Here is a 19,265-nt window from a genome sequence, read left to right on the forward strand (position 1 = left end):
TGTGTGTGTGTGTGTGTGTGTGTGCGCGCGCGCGCGCGTGTGTGCGTGCACGTGCGTGGTTGCAGGTTCAGCCAGGGTAATTCCTGGAATCTGCGTTTGACAAAAACAAGTATCGTACATGTGTACTGAACAGTTTACACACAATGTAGCAGCTACATCTTCAGTAGATAATAGCCTAGCCTTCCTGGCAGACAAACGCCTCTCCCCCTATTCTCCAACACTGTGGAATTACCCTGGCTGAACCTGCAACCACGCACGTGCACGCACACACGCGCGCGCGCGCGCACACACACACACACACACACACACACACACACACACACACTTCTACTATATGTTAATCACCCTATAGTGTGTGTGTGTGTGTGTGTGTGTGTGTGTGTGTGTGTGTGTGTGAGAGAGAGAGAGAGGGAGAGAGGCAGGGAGGGGGGGTTGGTTTAAATCTAAACCAACAAAGTAATAATTCTGAAAAGGGGTTATTAAGATATACAAAGTCTTCTTCAAATTTACCCATGAACAGGTTGGCATAGTTTGGAGAACAAGGACTTCCCATACTAACCACTGCATGAAATCCCTGCTATGCGGGCCAGCATATGACCAATTAGAGCACAATATGCAGACACTATTCGGTACTATTCACCACTATTCCAGTCCCAAATAAACCCAAATAGAGCCCTTTTCAGATCCCCCGCGGGCCATTCATGAGGTGTGAAAATGACAGAGGACACTACTTAACACCTTTGATGGGGGCATCAAAGGCTCACCTCAGTCACACTATTGGAGTCTCTGGCTATATAGGAAGGTAATGATTGGATGACAACTACAAACAGCTGAAACTGACTGGTTGGTACAATTCTATAGGTCAGCGCTGATTGGCTCAGGGCCTAAGCCCACGTGGGTGGATATCAACACCGATTGGCTCAGGTCCTACCCCCACGTGGGTGGATAGATAAACACCGATTGGCTCAGGTCCTAACCCCACGTAAACCCCCCGCCCCCCCACAATGCTGCTTTTATTAATAATAAATGAATTTCATAATAATAAATTGTGTCTAAATACACATTTTACACTGCAATGAGATCAATGTATTGGGAGAGTGGAAAAAATACATAAATCAAGGAATATTGAGGAAAAGCTTTTAATATAAACCACAGCACACTGCAAAAAGAAATTGTAAAACAATGCACAATCTCAAAATATGAAATAACAAAAACACGCCTTCCTCAACATCAAATCCACACAGGAAATGCGCTTCTTCATAACACACACACACCAGCTCTTACTGGGAAAAAAGCAACAAAGAGTTTTCCAGGACACATGTCTATTTTCACAAACTTTTAAAGCCTAGATTCTCCCCCCAAATCCACAAACTTTCAAGGATTTCAAGGACCAGTGGGAACGCAGTGTTTTTTGGCCTCTGGCTCCATTTTTCGGGGGGCAAGTCTGTCCGAAAATGGTCCCCCAAGCCGCGGAGGGCGGCGTGTCATGTGGGAAGCTGGGTGGACAGGAATGGCGTCCAGCCTGCCCTGGAGTCACACAAGTCACTGAGCTCGTGGCTGCGAAAAGATGGTGGCCGCACAATCCATCCATCGACTCCAGCTACAGTGCCGTCCTCCTCATCCGACATGAGATCTGGTATGACGCCTCCCCACATCTCCTTTTCACTCGCAGTCAGCATGCTTGCCCTCAATGTGAAGAGCTGTAAACACAATCAGACGCAGTCAGTAACTGCTAAACAACTAACTAGTTTCCCTCATGCGGTGCAGTAACAATAACAATTACCTTCAAAGTAAAAGATCACGTAATCTTAAAGATAGTGCGGATTATTGGACATAACGTTGTATGAACTCCATACCAGTTGTAGAGTGTCTGGGGAGCTGACTTGCTGATCCATGATTCCCGTGGGCGGGGCTCTAGCTTGATCTGAGTTGAGAAAAACTAGTCCCGACTGACATTCTAGGGTCACGGAGTTATCAAGTTTAACTCCTAAAGAAAGCATGCATGTGTTATGACATCTCATTTCAACAATAAAACCGCAGTCTTGCTGTTGATCAGACCGTGCTATTTATTGGCACTACTTTCTGGCTCCGCACTATACCGCTGTGTACAGGTGTTTCAGACACAGCGCGCTCTGTAAACAGGCTACTAAAACATACTAAACATGTCTTGACTATGAAAGCAATGAATATATGCCGTTTACACCAGATTCGAGGGGATGTCTTTATGAACCTGAATACACAGATGAGGAGCTAGACCTTGACCTTGACCTAGAATGGGCAGAGAGAGAGGAGAGAAGATGAAGAGAAGAGAATAGAAAATACGCAGATCAACAGAGTTGGAGAGCTACCGGGAGAATATAGTCTATGTATCTATTTTTATTTTTTTACCTGACAACATTGTTAGATTTAGGTAGCCTACTGTAGTCTCTCTTACCCTGGTCACTGCAGTGCTCTTCAGTAGAAGAGCACTGCACCAAATCCCATGGTACGAGAGACTAACAATGTTAAAACCTAAATCTAACAATGTTGTCAGTTAAAAAATAAATAAAAATGACATAGCCTAATATAGGCTAGGCTTCTCGGCAGCAGTAACTCTCCAACTCTGTTGATCTGCGTCTTCTTGCTCCACCTCTTTCTCTCTCCCCTCTCTCTCTGCCCATTCCAGGTCGATCTGACGAAGTTACTCAGCTGTACCACACTGTGACTGAGAAGGTGAGGACACTTTCCACAGTGGCTGTGTAGAAGTGAGCCATCGCCTCCCCAGACACACCAAACTTCTTGAGCTGCCTCAGAAAGTGAAGCCTCTGGTGGGCTTTGCTCACAATGTTACAAGTGTTGACTTCCCATTTCAGGGAGCGGCATATGGTGGTGCCCAGAAATTTCAAGCTGTCAACCCTGTCGACGGGCTGGTCACAAATGACCAGAGAGGGGGGCACTGAGCCGCTTTTGCGGAAATCAATAATCATTTCCTTGGTCTTATCTAAATTTAAGACAAGATTGTTTAAAGTGCACCAGTTGACTAGGGCTGCCACTTCGGCCCTGTAGGCAGATTCATCACCATTTTTAATATACCCGACCACCGTAGTGTCGTCCGCGTACTTAAAAAACGAAACAAATTGAGAGTGGGAAATAAAATCGTTGGTATAAAGTGCAAAGAGAAGGGCTGAAAGAACGCAACCCTGAGGGGCCCCGGTGTTGAGTCATAGTTCGAGAGAGCATGTTGCCTATTTTAACTACCGTAAATTCCGGACTATAAGCCGCGGCTTTTTTCCCGTTTTTTGGCCCCTGCGGCTTATATAACGGTGCGTCTTATCTATGGATTTTTTCAGAAAAAAAAAAAAAAAAAAAAAAATCTCTCTTTTTTAGCACTCTTTCTAACTATAAATCCACTTCTGTTTTAATTTCCTCTCTTGCCCTCTTTTCACCACACCGCGGACACTGTGTGCACTGTAAAAATAAACAACGGTGGTGTTGTGTTATGTTGTTTTGTTGAAATGTTGTAATACGGTAAATGGGAGCTTCCTCAAACAGCCATCTCTTCCCGACAATCCCCTCTGTGCGTGACCACTTACATATGGTAATTACGGTAAGCAAACGGCCACTCGGGCAACAACTCCCTCCCCCGACTACCAGGAGAAAATCACAAACTTCAGCGAATTCACACAAAGGAAGATCAAGGAATATTCACAACAAGACGAGCAGTAGAAGCAACACTCTCACTTACCATGGGGAAGGTACGCAGAAATTCACACGAGGCAGCTTTCAAGTTGAAAGCAGTCAATCTCGCATTAAAAGAGAGCAGCCGCCGATCAAACAGAGCAGCCGCGCGTAACCTGGGCAAAAGGGACTGTCCGTCCGGGGGAGAACTACTGAACAACTCCCTCCCGACTACCAGGAGAAAATCACAAACTTCGGCGAATTCACACAAAGGAAGATCACGGAATATTATAGGAGTGTGAAAACATCCACAATTACCAACGGGTTCCAAAACGCTGGACTGCTGCGGGATGAAGAGGATCACCGCTGCGGGGACTGCCCCCTAGTCCGATACCTCACGAGTCCGATACCTCACGAGTCCGACACCTCATGGTTTTGGGTTAGGGTCTGGGGGAGGTTAGGTTTAGGCGTGGGGGTGGGAGAGGTTAGGTTTTGGGTTAGGGTCTGGGGGATGTTAGGTTTAGGCGTGGGGGTGGGAGAGGTTAGGTTTTGGGTTAGGGTCTGGGGGAAGTTAGCCTCTTTTTTCGGACTCGTGAGGTGTCGGACTCGTGAGGTATCGGACTCGTGCCATGGCACCTGAAGGAGAGAGGAGAGTGGTTGACGAAGCCACCCTGAACCTGTTCGTTTCCGACACTGAAGATGAGGACTTTGGTGGTTTCAGTACGCAGGAAGAAGAGGAAGACGAGGATTAGTGACTTGACTTCTCTGGTTACAGGTTTGCTGCACATATAGCCTATTGTTGTGTGATTTTGTCTGGGGATTAGTGACCTGACTTTTGTTTTGTTTTGTTGAAATGTTAATAAATGGGAGCTTCCCCAAACAGCCATCGCTTTCCCGACATTCCTCTCTGTGCACGAACCCTTTCATATGGTAATTAAACATCAAAACACCCGCGGCTTATAGTCCGGTGCGGCTTATAGAAGAAAAAAATAGTCAATTTTGGTCCCGCGGCTTATACACCGGTGCGTCTTATAGTCCGGAATTTACGGTACTTGCTTCCTGTTAGACAGGAAGTCGAGAATCCAAAGGCATAGAGAGTGATTGATCCCTAGAGCCATAAGTTTATCAAATAGTTTGGAGGGCACGATCGTGTTAAACGCAGAGCTAAAATCGATAAATAAAACTCTAACGTAAGTGGCGGGGGCCTCCAGGTGCTGTAGGATGCTGTGGAGACACAGAGACACAGCATCCTCGACAGACCTGTTGGCACGATAAGCGAACTGGAAGCTGTCCATCTCAACATTGGACAGGTGATCACAGACAATACGCTCAAATACCTTCATCACAACAGAAGTCAAGGCTACAGAGCGTGCTGTGTCTGAAACACCTGTACACAGCGTTATAGTGACCACCGCGGATGCAGTGCGGAGCCAGAAAGTAGTGCCAATAAATAGCACGGTCTGATCAACAGCAAGACTGCGGTTTTATTGTTGAAATGAGATGTCATAGCACATGCATGCTTTCTTTAGGAGTAAAACTTGATAACTCTGTGACCCTAGAGTGTCCTCCGGGACTCGGTTTTTCTCCACTCAGATCAAGCTAGAGCTCCGCCTACGGGAATCATGGATCAGCAAGTCAGCTCCCCAGACACTCTACAGCTGGTATGGAGTTCATAAAACATTATGTCCAATAATCCGCACTCTCCCTTTAATGCCTAGTCTAGTAAGTCCCTTATTTACCCTCAATCTTCGACTCCGGCACGAAATCTTTGCGGCTGTCCCCTTCCCCTCTAGCCCAGGTTGGCTGAAGTGGAAGGTCCGGCGTACAGTCTCATACCACGTTTTACAGGCAGCTGAAAAACAATTAAAGTAGTATGTTATAAATACAAAATTGTTTCAGAATTGTGCCATGGAAGACTGTCCTTTGTCTTAGTCTCACTCTCTGGTACGATACAGCTCCATAACATCACATTTCCATATAAGCATATAAAATATACAGATATCTACAGACACACTAGAGCAGTGGTTCCGTGTATGTGTGTGCGTATGAGAGAGAAGTACACTTAGGTTTAATCCTTGTAAAGGGTATGTGGTTCGCACGCAGCCTAGTAGAGCCCACACACAGAGATAACTAAATTATGCGAACATGGGTTAATGAGTTAAAAGTAATCATGACCCAGCTGATTGTTTTGCTATTTATTTGTGCGTTCATAAATTTAATAAAAAATGGTTGGAGCATCATCTGAACTGTCAGATGAACAGAAATTCAGTTTCAGTGCGTTCAGAGCCAGTGTTACGAGCTAGATCTCACCAGAAAAACAAGCAACCAGGTGTTCAACCTACTCCAGCCCGCTACTCCAGCTCAGGCATCTGAGGAAGGCAGGGAGAAGGGTCTCAGACGGGCTGGAGCTTAACCTGGTTGGTTGTTTCTCTGGCAAGATCTGGCAACACTGGTCAGAGCAAGGGGACAGAGGCAGTCTGTCTTGTTTTATTTTCATTCTTTCTCTGTTGGTAGTTGCAGTGGTAGAAGGAGCTTTTAATTCTTATATAATGCTGGATGGTTTAATGAATAATAATGCATCATATTTTATTCGTTATATTTTCTGACTGTGGAAAATCGGTCACGCTCTGTCCAGAGTGCTCTGATATGAGATAGTTGTGATTTTTTGATGTGAAGTAGTATGAGGTACTTGCCGATAGTCAGTGTAGCTACATGCAGTATGCAGCTGGCGCTGCTCCGGTTTGGAGGAATGGAGACCGGCCACGTCAGGCAAGTAGAGCTGTCTGCGGAGTGTGAACAGGCTCATGAGAAAAAACATTGAAAAGATTAGATGTAAGATAAAGTTTCCAGTCAGTTCATTGCACTTAAAAGAGCACAGTGCAGGTTGGAGACCACTTCACATTAATATGTGAGAGGGGTATGAAGCAATAGGATTATCTTGTTTTGTTTTTCCCACACATAGCTGCATCTAAACTGGTTTTTGTAAAGCAGCTGGCACGCGCTCAATAAAAAGCCATCTGGGCAGATAACACCAGTGACATCACTCAGCCAGCCTGGCTGCTGTACAGCAAAAACAACAACAAAGAAACAAAGAAACTGCTGTACAGCTGCAGCCTGGCTTGGTGAATGAAGTCATAAGTGTTATCTGCCCAGATAGCATCATATTAAACATGCATTAGGTACATTATGATAACAGATAAACAATAATATGACAAAAATATGAACTTACCATAGCCTATTGGCAAGGAGGTGCAGAGGGGACACTGCTATGAGATATTCTGTAAAAAAAGAGGAAAATTGTGAAGCATTCATTGAAGTTCTCCTTTAAGTGTGACGTGGTACTGTAGTAGATTTCCTCTGGAGATATAGAGTAGATATGATAAATGCCTTAGATCAATATCAGTTTGAAGGTGGACAATGAAATAGCCTATCTGATATCAGTCAGTTGTTCCCTCCTGACCACAGCTACAGAAAAACATGCTGTATTATTGGTTTACCTCCGCTGATAAACGAGGGCCATTTCCCCCCACGCGCGTCACATAACACTCACCAAGTCCAGAAACTCCGCTCTAAATATGCTATTTCCAAAGGTTGCTGCTCTGCATAACTTAAGGAAAAGGTTACCACAAATTATTTACAGCTAGAAAGCAGTTAGAGCCTGTTAAGATTGCTCTGTCCAGCACTTATTTAGCTCAGTGGTCCAGCAGCTAACGCTAACTAGCGCGGTTAGCTTAACGTTAGCGAGTGGTTTTTTGGAGTTAAATACACAATCCCTGGATGTTTCATTTCGGGTAAAGGGGTTTCAATTAGTTTCTATAAGTTTACGCCACCTCTGTGTATTAAGTGCTTTTGTGGGGCCGTTTGATCACAAGCCACAGACTGTAAATGTAAAAGTTTGTCTGCCAAGCGGCCGGTAGGCCGCGCTACGAGCTAAATGCTAACGAAACTCGCTAACACAAACAACAAACATATCCACTGCATCATCGCCAGCTTTGATTTAACGTAATGCCAGCTTAGAGGTTTCCCCTCCTCTCGGAACCTGTGTGGGACATGGATTGCAAATTACAGTAGCTTTTTGATCATTCTGAAACTGAAAAACAACAGACTGGCAGCAGCCATGTTTGGTCGCAGCTGTGATGTCACGTGTGCGACAACAAATGCGACAACAAAGGCTCCGCTTCAAAATATAATCTAATCTAATGTTAAATCCTAGAATCCTCCTTAAATCATTATTTAATGTATATTCTTACCGAAAGCTTGGTATTGCGTTCCTGTGGGCTGTCCGTGTCGATATCAGCCATGGTTAGCAGGCATCGATAGGCAGCAGAGCAGCAAACCAACATCTCCTCCTTCCGCGATCACGTTACGAGCTCTCGCGAGACCCATCTGGATTGCTCTGGGAGACCATGTGAAGGTCCCATAACGTGATGACGTTACAAAGAAGCATAGCTTCAAATCCTGTGAAAGTGCTTGAATTTTACTCTTCAAAAGCTGTATGGACCCTGTACCTTATTGTTCTTGCTTTGTTCTTATATTAACTGAACCTTACATTATAAACTTATTTCAGAAGAAGGTGAATGCATTCTTCTGTAATTGCTTGCCTTGTCATAATTTCATTTTTCAGAATGACCTTGTATTATACTACTGTGCATTTTATAAATAAAAACAGTTTAACTTGACTTTGAAAGTTGAATGTTGAACTTTTAAAGTGTATGGTGCGGGTTAAAATTAATTAATTTACATTTTGGGCTCAAGATCTCTCTCTCTCTCTAACTCTCTCATCCTGAGGTGTTAAAGCCCCTCATCCTGGACCAGGATAGGGGAGGGGGGGTGTTGTGATTTGCATCACAACATGCCCATTGACATATAAAAGCCTCCCACAGTAGGGGGCTGGGGGGGGGGTAATCTATTGAGGTATATGTGGTAATAAGTGGGATTATTCTGTGCTAGCTGCAAAGTGCCAGAAAGTGCTGCATAGCTAACGTTTTGCAGTTCTGCATTGGCCCGCATAACAGGCTTTTCATGCAGTGAACACCCTGACACTGCAAGTAAAATGCATTTTCAAACCTAAAGTAATTAATCTCTAAAACCAGTCTAGCCAGATCCGTCAAGAAACCAGGTATTTATTTTATAGGCTACTATTCAAAGCAGACCTTCAAAACAGGAAACCCAGAGATATTACTCTTGGGGTTGATAGGATTTTCTCACAGGGCTTTCTGAGGAGAAAGATAATTATTGCCTCAAATATCAGATTAAGACGAGATGAAAAAAGTTGTGCTATAAAAACAATCTAACTGTGTTAGTTTTGCTAAGAAGTTTTGATGGAGAAAAATTTGTTAAAACATTGTTAATTTACCCTTTTACCGAAATCATGTTGTAGCGGCACGCTGAGCTGCATGCAGGCTGAAGCCTTGTCAGTCTGCTTGTCACGCACCAGGAGCTTGTCAAGTAATCACCGTCCCATTGGCTCACGTGAGCGGCCAATCCCGGCGCTTGACTGCTGCGTAGGCGGGCACAGGGCGTGGTTATTGCCTATCTTATGTGGGGTTAGAAATCACGCATCCCGGAGACCACTGCACGCACCTGTAAGAGCTCCCCGAACCCGAATCCCGACATATTTCTGGTAAGAGGCTATCTGTGTTCTGTTATTGATTAATTTTTTCAAAGATACAAGGCTTGTATCTTTGACTTTAATATATTTTGTGCTGTCTATTTCAAATAGCCTGTTTTCACTTCCAGAAATGCGTAATGATGCGGTGCTATACAGTGCGTGCGTGCGTGCGTGCGTGTGTGTGTGTGTGTGTGTGTGTGTGTGTGTGTGTCCGTGCGTCCGTGCGTGCGTGGTGTGTGTGTGTGTGTGTGGGCGCGCGCATGGTGGGTGTGTGTGTGTGTTTGTGTGTGTGTGTGTGTGTGTGTGTGTGTGTGTGTGTGTGTGTGTGTGTGTGTGTGTGTGTGTGTGTGTGTGTGTGTGTGTGTATGTGTGTGATGCAGAGTGATTTCACACAGTGTAGTACTGCCAGGAAGCTTGACCTCGGAAATGTAACCAAACTGCTATGTGAACGTCAGAAACCCTCATTAGTGTTTTGCTTGCACCTGTGTTTACCCTGCCTTTTCGACACAAAATGGCCCCCGTGAGAAGGGTCTATTGCCTTGGTCAGGGCCACTGACAGGGGTAATAGCCTAACCCTAACACATTGATCGCCTCAATGTTAATCCACCTGCCGAAATCCTGTGTTGGAGGGTTCAGTGTAGTTCCACCTTGCAGCCACACAGGGTCGGTAGATGTTCAGTTTCTGCCTCTTCCTGTGCAGTCCGGCCGTTAGGGCTGCCGGTGTGAAGCAAAGATCAGTGGTGTTGAGAAAGTATTATTATGAAAGAAGGTGGAGTGGGTCCGTCTGATCCCTGGTTTGGAGGGGATCCAGCTTTGCTCTATCTAGCCTTCGGCCCGCCGCCGCTGGTGTTTCCTACCTGTCAATTAATTCCTAACTTGTCGACTACGAAAGTTCAGTATACATTCTTTACGGTGTGTTTATTATGTGCCTTTTATTATAGTGGGGGCGAAGATGAGGCTGGGCAACTTGGCAGCTGCCGGACAGGAGAGCTGTTATAGTCAGGGATCCAGTCACCCAAAATTTGAGAGGACCTGACATGGCATGCTATACTTTTTGTTTGTGTTTTATCTCTTCATTTGGACATTAAGGTCCACTGAATGAGAGGTCTGCTCTGCCGGAAACCTCGCGAAAAAAAGTTGTGGCCATTTTTGTATATGAAGCCTTTATTTTTTGACCGAAAAATGTGAAAGAGTTTTTTTTCCTCAAAGTCCTCAGTGGGTTGCGTAGGCTGTCAATAAATTCATCCCAGGTACACAGAACATGTGTGTTGACAACCCCATGTTAAGAAATACACTTACAAAACCTTTCCAAATGATTTATAGCCATTTTCTATTACAAAAAGCACTCGTTTTTTTAATTTTCTCCATTATTTTCATCTTTACTTTGTTAGTAAGCAATTATATCCTGAAATATGACATCAGCCAATGTGTCATTCTTTTCAGCCGATATTATAGTCATTCCACACTAAAGATTATTCAAATCAACCCAAAATCAATGGATCTGTGGTGATTCTATTAGCCTACCTTTATGCTCGAAATTCCTGGAGACTTGTTTTTAGTTTTAACAAAACCCTGTACCCCAAAGACAATAGTTGTAACACAAGAAATTCAAAACAACAAAATGATTTTAATCACAAAATGTACACTGGATGACAAGCCAAGAAAACAATTATTGTTATACAGCTTTGGATAGATTGTGACCAGTATCTAGAAAACATTAAATTAAACATTAGCTGAACAACATTATTGAACACAACACATTACGATGACAACGGCCCCTCTCTGGGTGAGATATAAGAGAGAGACCTTGCGCAAACTCAAGGTTGCATATAATGACTGTGGTCACTCAATCTAAATGGCTAAATGTCTGTTATTCATACTGTAAATCAGTCTTCCACAAAATAAAATAGTCCCTCCCACCACCCTCCGTTTTAAAGCCGACTGTTAACTTTATCACAGGAATGCGGGTTTAACGATGTTTTGCGTTCTACATTAAATGAAGACATTACCGTTTGGCCGCTTGTTTTATTTTGTATGATAGATAGCCTACGTATTGGCCAAGTAGCCTATATTAACATTTAAGAGCAAAGAGTTTCAGGAAGTGACACAGAGCAGCGGGGGCTGTATGTGGTGAAATGCAGAGAGAGTTCTCTCTCTCTCTCTCTCGCTCTCTCTCTCTCTCTCTCTCTCTCTCTCTGTCAAAGGCCCGCTCGTGCACGAGCCGAGGGAAATCTCCTCTTTCTCGCCGAGAAGAGCCTGGTGACGCGATTTATTAAGAAAATCTGTTAAATTTCTACAGAGGGTCGATGCTTTTTTAAGTTCAGCTTTGAGTTCTTCGTTTAATAGTCAGGATGAACAATCATGCTACAGAAACATCCTGTGCGCCCTGTGTTTTACACTCTTCCTAAGATCCACAAGAGCTGTACAGAAACGCTCCCTGTCGCTGGAAGCCAATCCATCACTGAACCCATTTCACAATATATTGACCGACACATCAGAAGTATGGTGGCCACACTTCCTTCTTTTGTCAAAGACACCACTGATTTTCTTAATAAGTTGAGTTCTTTACAACACACTGTAGAAAATAGCATTCTATGCACAATGGATGTTAATAGTCTGTATACAAATGTGCCCCATGTGGAGGGTTTGCAAGCCCTGGCACACTTTTTAGACAAAAGACACACTCCGACACCCCCTACTGGTTTCTTGACGGATCTGGCTAGACTGGTAGGCTATTAGAGATTAATTACTTTAGGTTTGAAAATGCATTTTACTTGCAGTGTCAGGGTGTTAGTATGGGAAGTCCTTGTTCTCCAAACTATGCCAACCTGTTCATGGGTAAATTTGAAGAAGACTTTGTATATCTTAATAACCCCTTTTCAGAATTATTACTTTGTTGGTTTAGATTTAAACCAACCCCCCCTCCCTGCCTCTCTCTCTCTCACACACACACACACACACACACACACACACACACACACACACACACACACACACACACACACACACACTATAGGGTGATTAACATATAGTAGAAGTGTGTGTGTGTGTGTGTGTGTGTGTGTGTGTGTGTGTGCGCGCGCGCGCGCGCGCGCGTGCGTGTGTGCGTGCACGTGCGTGGTTGCAGGTTCAGCCAGGGTAATTCCTGGAATCTGCGTTTGACAAAAACAAGTATCGTACATGTGTACTGAACAGTTTACACACAATGTAGCAGCTACATCTTCAGTAATAATAGCCTAGCCTTCCTGGCAGACAAACGCCTCTCCCCCTATTCTCCAACACTGTGGAATTACCCTGGCTGAACCTGCAACCACGCACGTGCACGCACACACACACACACACACACACACACACACACACACACTTCTTCTATATGTTAATCACCCTATAGTGTGTGTGTGTGTGTGTGTGTGTGTGTGTGTGTGTGTGAGAGAGAGAGGGAGAGAGGCAGGGAGGGGGGGTTGGTTTAAATCTAAACCAACAAAGTAATAATTCTGAAAAGGGGTTATTAAGATATACAAAGTCTTCTTCAAATTTACCCATGAACAGGTTGGCATAGTTTGGAGAACAAGGACTTCCCATACTAACCACTGCATGAAATCCCTGCTATGCGGGCCAGCATATGACCAATTAGAGCACAATATGCAGACACTATTCGGTACTATTCACCACTATTCCAGTCCCAAATAAACCCAAATAGAGCCCTTTTCAGATCCCCCGCGGGCCATTCATGAGGTGTGAAAATGACAGAGGACACTACTTAACACCTTTGATGGGGGCATCAAAGGCTCACCTCAGTCACACTATTGGAGTCTCTGGCTATATAGGAAGGTAATGATTGGATGACAACTACAAACAGCTGAAACTGACTGGTTGGTACAATTCTATAGGTCAGCGCTGATTGGCTCAGGGCCTAAGCCCACGTGGGTGGATATCAACACCGATTGGCTCAGGTCCTACCCCCACGTGGGTGGATAGATAAACACCGATTGGCTCAGGTCCTAACCCCACGTAAACCCCCCGCCCCCCCACAATGCTGCTTTTATTAATAATAAATGAATTTCATAATAATAAATTGTGTCTAAATACACATTTTACACTGCAATGAGATCAATGTATTGGGAGAGGGGAAAAAATACATAAATCAAGGAATATTGAGGAAAAGCTTTTAATATAAACCACAGCACACTGCAAAAAGAAATTGTAAAACAATGCACAATCTCAAAATATGAAATAACAAAAACACGCCTTCCTCAACATCAAATCCACACAGGAAATGCGCTTCTTCATAACACACACACACCAGCTCTTACTGGGAAAAAAGCAACAAAGAGTTTTCCAGGACACATGTCTATTTTCACAAACTTTTAAAGCCTAGATTCTCCCCCCAAATCCACAAACTTTCAAGGATTTCAAGGACCAGTGGGAACGCAGTGTTTTTTGGCCTCTGGCTCCATTTTTCGGGGGGCAAGTCTGTCCGAAAATGGTCCCCCAAGCCGCGGAGGGCGGCGTGTCATGTGGGAAGCTGGGTGGACAGGAATGGCGTCCAGCCTGCCCTGGAGTCACACAAGTCACTGAGCTCGTGGCTGCGAAAAGATGGTGGCCGCACAATCCATCCATCGACTCCAGCTACAGTGCCGTCCTCCTCATCCGACATGAGATCTGGTATGACGCCTCCCCACATCTCCTTTTCACTCGCAGTCAGCATGCTTGCCCTCAATGTGAAGAGCTGTAAACACAATCAGACGCAGTCAGTAACTGCTAAACAACTAACTAGTTTCCCTCATGCGGTGCAGTAACAATAACAATTACCTTCAAAGTAAAAGATCACGTAATCTTAAAGATAGTGCGGATTATTGGACATAACGTTGTATGAACTCCATACCAGTTGTAGAGTGTCTGGGGAGCTGACTTGCTGATCCATGATTCCCGTGGGCGGGGCTCTAGCTTGATCTGAGTTGAGAAAAACTAGTCCCGACTGACATTCTAGGGTCACGGAGTTATCAAGTTTAACTCCTAAAGAAAGCATGCATGTGTTATGACATCTCATTTCAACAATAAAACCGCAGTCTTGCTGTTGATCAGACCGTGCTATTTATTGGCACTACTTTCTGGCTCCGCACTATACCGCTGTGTACAGGTGTTTCAGACACAGCGCGCTCTGTAAACAGGCTACTAAAACATACTAAACATGTCTTGACTATGAAAGCAATGAATATATGCCGTTTACACCAGATTCGAGGGGATGTCTTTATGAACCTGAATACACAGATGAGGAGCTAGACCTTGACCTTGACCTAGAATGGGCAGAGAGAGAGGAGAGAAGATGAAGAGAAGAGAATAGAAAATACGCAGATCAACAGAGTTGGAGAGCTACCGGGAGAATATAGTCTATGTATCTATTTTTATTTTTTTACCTGACAACATTGTTAGATTTAGGTAGCCTACTGTAGTCTCTCTTACCCTGGTCACTGCAGTGCTCTTCAGTAGAAGAGCACTGCACCAAATCCCATGGTACGAGAGACTAACAATGTTAAAACCTAAATCTAACAATGTTGTCAGTTAAAAAATAAATAAAAATGACATAGCCTAATATAGGCTAGGCTTCTCGGCAGCAGTAACTCTCCAACTCTGTTGATCTGCGTCTTCTTGCTCCACCTCTTTCTCTCTCCCCTCTCTCTCTGCCCATTCCAGGTCGATCTGACGAAGTTACTCAGCTGTACCACACTGTGACTGAGAAGGTGAGGACACTTTCCACAGTGGCTGTGTAGAAGTGAGCCATCGCCTCCCCAGACACACCAAACTTCTTGAGCTGCCTCAGAAAGTGAAGCCTCTGGTGGGCTTTGCTCACAATGTTACAAGTGTTGACTTCCCATTTCAGGGAGCGGCATATGGTGGTGCCCAGAAATTTCAAGCTGTCAACCCTGTCGACGGGCTGGTCACAAATGACCAGAGAGGGGGGCACTGAGCCGCTTTTGCGGAAATCAATAATCATTTCCTTGGTCTTATCTAAATTTAAGACAAGATTGTTTAAAGTGCACCAGTTGACTAGGGCTGCCACTTCGGCCCTGTAGGCAGATTCATCACCATTTTTAATATACCCGACCACCGTAGTGTCGTCCGCGTACTTAAAAAACGAAACAAATTGAGAGTGGGAAATAAAATCGTTGGTATAAAGTGCAAAGAGAAGGGCTGAAAGAACGCAACCCTGAGGGGCCCCGGTGTTGAGTCATAGTTCGAGAGAGCATGTTGCCTATTTTAACTACTTGCTTCCTGTTAGACAGGAAGTCGAGAATCCAAAGGCATAGAGAGTGATTGATCCCTAGAGCCATAAGTTTATCAAATAGTTTGGAGGGCACGATCGTGTTAAACGCAGAGCTAAAATCGATAAATAAAACTCTAACGTAAGTGGCGGGGGCCTCCAGGTGCTGTAGGATGCTGTGGAGACACAGAGACACAGCATCCTCGACAGACCTGTTGGCACGATAAGCGAACTGGAAGCTGTCCATCTCAACATTGGACAGGTGATCACAGACAATACGCTCAAATACCTTCATCACAACAGAAGTCAAGGCTACAGAGCGTGCTGTGTCTGAAACACCTGTACACAGCGTTATAGTGACCACCGCGGATGCAGTGCGGAGCCAGAAAGTAGTGCCAATAAATAGCACGGTCTGATCAACAGCAAGACTGCGGTTTTATTGTTGAAATGAGATGTCATAGCACATGCATGCTTTCTTTAGGAGTAAAACTTGATAACTCTGTGACCCTAGAGTGTCCTCCGGGACTCGGTTTTTCTCCACTCAGATCAAGCTAGAGCTCCGCCTACGGGAATCATGGATCAGCAAGTCAGCTCCCCAGACACTCTACAGCTGGTATGGAGTTCATAAAACATTATGTCCAATAATCCGCACTCTCCCTTTAATGCCTAGTCTAGTAAGTCCCTTATTTACCCTCAATCTTCGACTCCGGCACGAAATCTTTGCGGCTGTCCCCTTCCCCTCTAGCCCAGGTTGGCTGAAGTGGAAGGTCCGGCGTACAGTCTCATACCACGTTTTACAGGCAGCTGAAAAACAATTAAAGTAGTATGTTATAAATACAAAATTGTTTCAGAATTGTGCCATGGAAGACTGTCCTTTGTCTTAGTCTCACTCTCTGGTACGATACAGCTCCATAACATCACATTTCCATATAAGCATATAAAATATACAGATATCTACAGACACACTAGAGCAGTGGTTCCGTGTATGTGTGTGCGTATGAGAGAGAAGTACACTTAGGTTTAATCCTTGTAAAGGGTATGTGGTTCGCACGCAGCCTAGTAGAGCCCACACACAGAGATAACTAAATTATGCGAACATGGGTTAATGAGTTAAAAGTAATCATGACCCAGCTGATTGTTTTGCTATTTATTTGTGCGTTCATAAATTTAATAAAAAATGGTTGGAGCATCATCTGAACTGTCAGATGAACAGAAATTCAGTTTCAGTGCGTTCAGAGCCAGTGTTACGAGCTAGATCTCACCAGAAAAACAAGCAACCAGGTGTTCAACCTACTCCAGCCCGCTACTCCAGCTCAGGCATCTGAGGAAGGCAGGGAGAAGGGTCTCAGACGGGCTGGAGCTTAACCTGGTTGGTTGTTTCTCTGGCAAGATCTGGCAACACTGGTCAGAGCAAGGGGACAGAGGCAGTCTGTCTTGTTTTATTTTCATTCTTTCTCTGTTGGTAGTTGCAGTGGTAGAAGGAGCTTTTAATTCTTATATAATGCTGGATGGTTTAATGAATAATAATGCATCATATTTTATTCGTTATATTTTCTGACTGTGGAAAATCGGTCACGCTCTGTCCAGAGTGCTCTGATATGAGATAGTTGTGATTTTTTGATGTGAAGTAGTATGAGGTACTTGCCGATAGTCAGTGTAGCTACATGCAGTATGCAGCTGGCGCTGCTCCGGTTTGGAGGAATGGAGACCGGCCACGTCAGGCAAGTAGAGCTGTCTGCGGAGTGTGAACAGGCTCATGAGAAAAAACATTGAAAAGATTAGATGTAAGATAAAGTTTCCAGTCAGTTCATTGCACTTAAAAGAGCACAGTGCAGGTTGGAGACCACTTCACATTAATATGTGAGAGGGGTATGAAGCAATAGGATTATCTTGTTTTGTTTTTCCCACACATAGCTGCATCTAAACTGGTTTTTGTAAAGCAGCTGGCACGCGCTCAATAAAAAGCCATCTGGGCAGATAACACCAGTGACATCACTCAGCCAGCCTGGCTGCTGTACAGCAAAAACAACAACAAAGAAACAAAGAAACTGCTGTACAGCTGCAGCCTGGCTTGGTGAATGAAGTCATAAGTGTTATCTGCCCAGATAGCATCATATTAAACATGCATTAGGTACATTATGATAACAGATAAACAATAATATGACAAAAATATGAACTTACCATAGCCTATTGGCAAGGAGGTGCAGAGGGGACACTGCTATGAGATATTCTGTAAAAAAAGAGGAAAATTGTGAAGCATTCATTGAAGTTCTCCTTTAAGTGTGACGTGGTACTGTAGTAGATTTCCTCTGGAGATATAGAGTAGATATGATAAATGCCTTAGATCAATATCAGTTTGAAGGTGGACAATGAAATAGCCTATCTGATATCAGTCAGTTGTTCCCTCCTGACCACAGCTACAGAAAAACATGCTGTATTATTGGTTTACCTCCGCTGATAAACGAGGGCCATTTCCCCCCACGCGCGTCACATAACACTCACCAAGTCCAGAAACTCCGCTCTAAATATGCTATTTCCAAAGGTTGCTGCTCTGCATAACTTAAGGAAAAGGTTACCACAAATTATTTACAGCTAGAAAGCAGTTAGAGCCTGTTAAGATTGCTCTGTCCAGCACTTATTTAGCTCAGTGGTCCAGCAGCTAACGCTAACTAGCGCGGTTAGCTTAACGTTAGCGAGTGGTTTTTTGGAGTTAAATACACAATCCCTGGATGTTTCATTTCGGGTAAAGGGGTTTCAATTAGTTTCTATAAGTTTACGCCACCTCTGTGTATTAAGTGCTTTTGTGGGGCTGTTTGATCACAAGCCACAGACTGTAAATGTAAAAGTTTGTCTGCCAAGCGGCCGGTAGGCCGCGCTACGAGCTAAATGCTAACGAAACTCGCTAACACAAACAACAAACATATCCACTGCATCATCGCCAGCTTTGATTTAACGTAATGCCAGCTTAGAGGTTTCCCCTCCTCTCGGAACCTGTGTGGGACATGGATTGCAAATTACAGTAGCTTTTTGATCATTCTGAAACTGAAAAACAACAGACTGGCAGCAGCCATGTTTGGTCGCAGCTGTGATGTCACGTGTGCGACAACAAATGCGACAACAAAGGCTCCGCTTCAAAATATAATCTAATCTAATGTTAAATCCTAGAATCCTCCTTAAATCATTATTTAATGTATATTCTTACCGAAAGCTTGGTATTGCGTTCCTGTGGGCTGTCCGTGTCGATATCAGCCATGGTTAGCAGGCATCGATAGGCAGCAGAGCAGCAAACCAACATCTCCTCCTTCCGCGATCACGTTACGAGCTCTCGCGAGACCCATCTGGATTGCTCTGGGAGACCATGTGAAGGTCCCATAACGTGATGACGTTACAAAGAAGCATAGCTTCAAATCCTGTGAAAGTGCTTGAATTTTACTCTTCAAAAGCTGTATGGACCCTGTACCTTATTGTTCTTGCTTTGTTCTTATATTAACTGAACCTTACATTATAAACTTATTTCAGAAGAAGGTGAATGCATTCTTCTGTAATTGCTTGCCTTGTCATAATTTCATTTTTCAGAATGACCTTGTATTATACTACTGTGCATTTTATAAATAAAAACAGTTTAACTTGACTTTGAAAGTTGAATGTTGAACTTTTAAAGTGTATGGTGCGGGTTAAAATTAATTAATTTACATTTTGGGCTCAAGATCTCTCTCTCTCTCTAACTCTCTCATC

At 44.1% G+C, this 19,265-nt stretch overlaps 2 long non-coding RNA genes across 2 annotated transcripts; both read right to left on the reverse strand.

Annotated features, from left to right (window-relative positions):
- Positions 1-1,123: 1,123 nt before the first annotated feature.
- LOC310771363 lies at positions 1,124-8,044 on the reverse strand. Its single transcript, XR_014552421.1, has 5 exons — positions 7,908-8,044; positions 6,887-6,935; positions 6,351-6,458; positions 5,397-5,509; positions 1,124-1,700 (listed from the first exon to the last, which is right to left on the reverse strand). It is a non-coding gene; the product is annotated as an uncharacterized lncRNA (long non-coding RNA).
- Positions 8,045-13,420: 5,376 nt separating this feature from the next.
- LOC310771358 lies at positions 13,421-18,869 on the reverse strand. Its single transcript, XR_014552419.1, has 5 exons — positions 18,733-18,869; positions 17,712-17,760; positions 17,176-17,283; positions 16,222-16,334; positions 13,421-13,997 (listed from the first exon to the last, which is right to left on the reverse strand). It is a non-coding gene; the product is annotated as an uncharacterized lncRNA (long non-coding RNA).
- Between the last annotated feature and the right edge of the window lie 396 nt (positions 18,870-19,265).

This window comes from Poromitra crassiceps (assembly GCF_964638095.1).
Source record: "Poromitra crassiceps genome assembly, contig: HAP1_SCAFFOLD_559, whole genome shotgun sequence".
Classification (NCBI taxonomy): Eukaryota; Metazoa; Chordata; class Actinopteri; order Beryciformes; family Melamphaidae; genus Poromitra; species Poromitra crassiceps.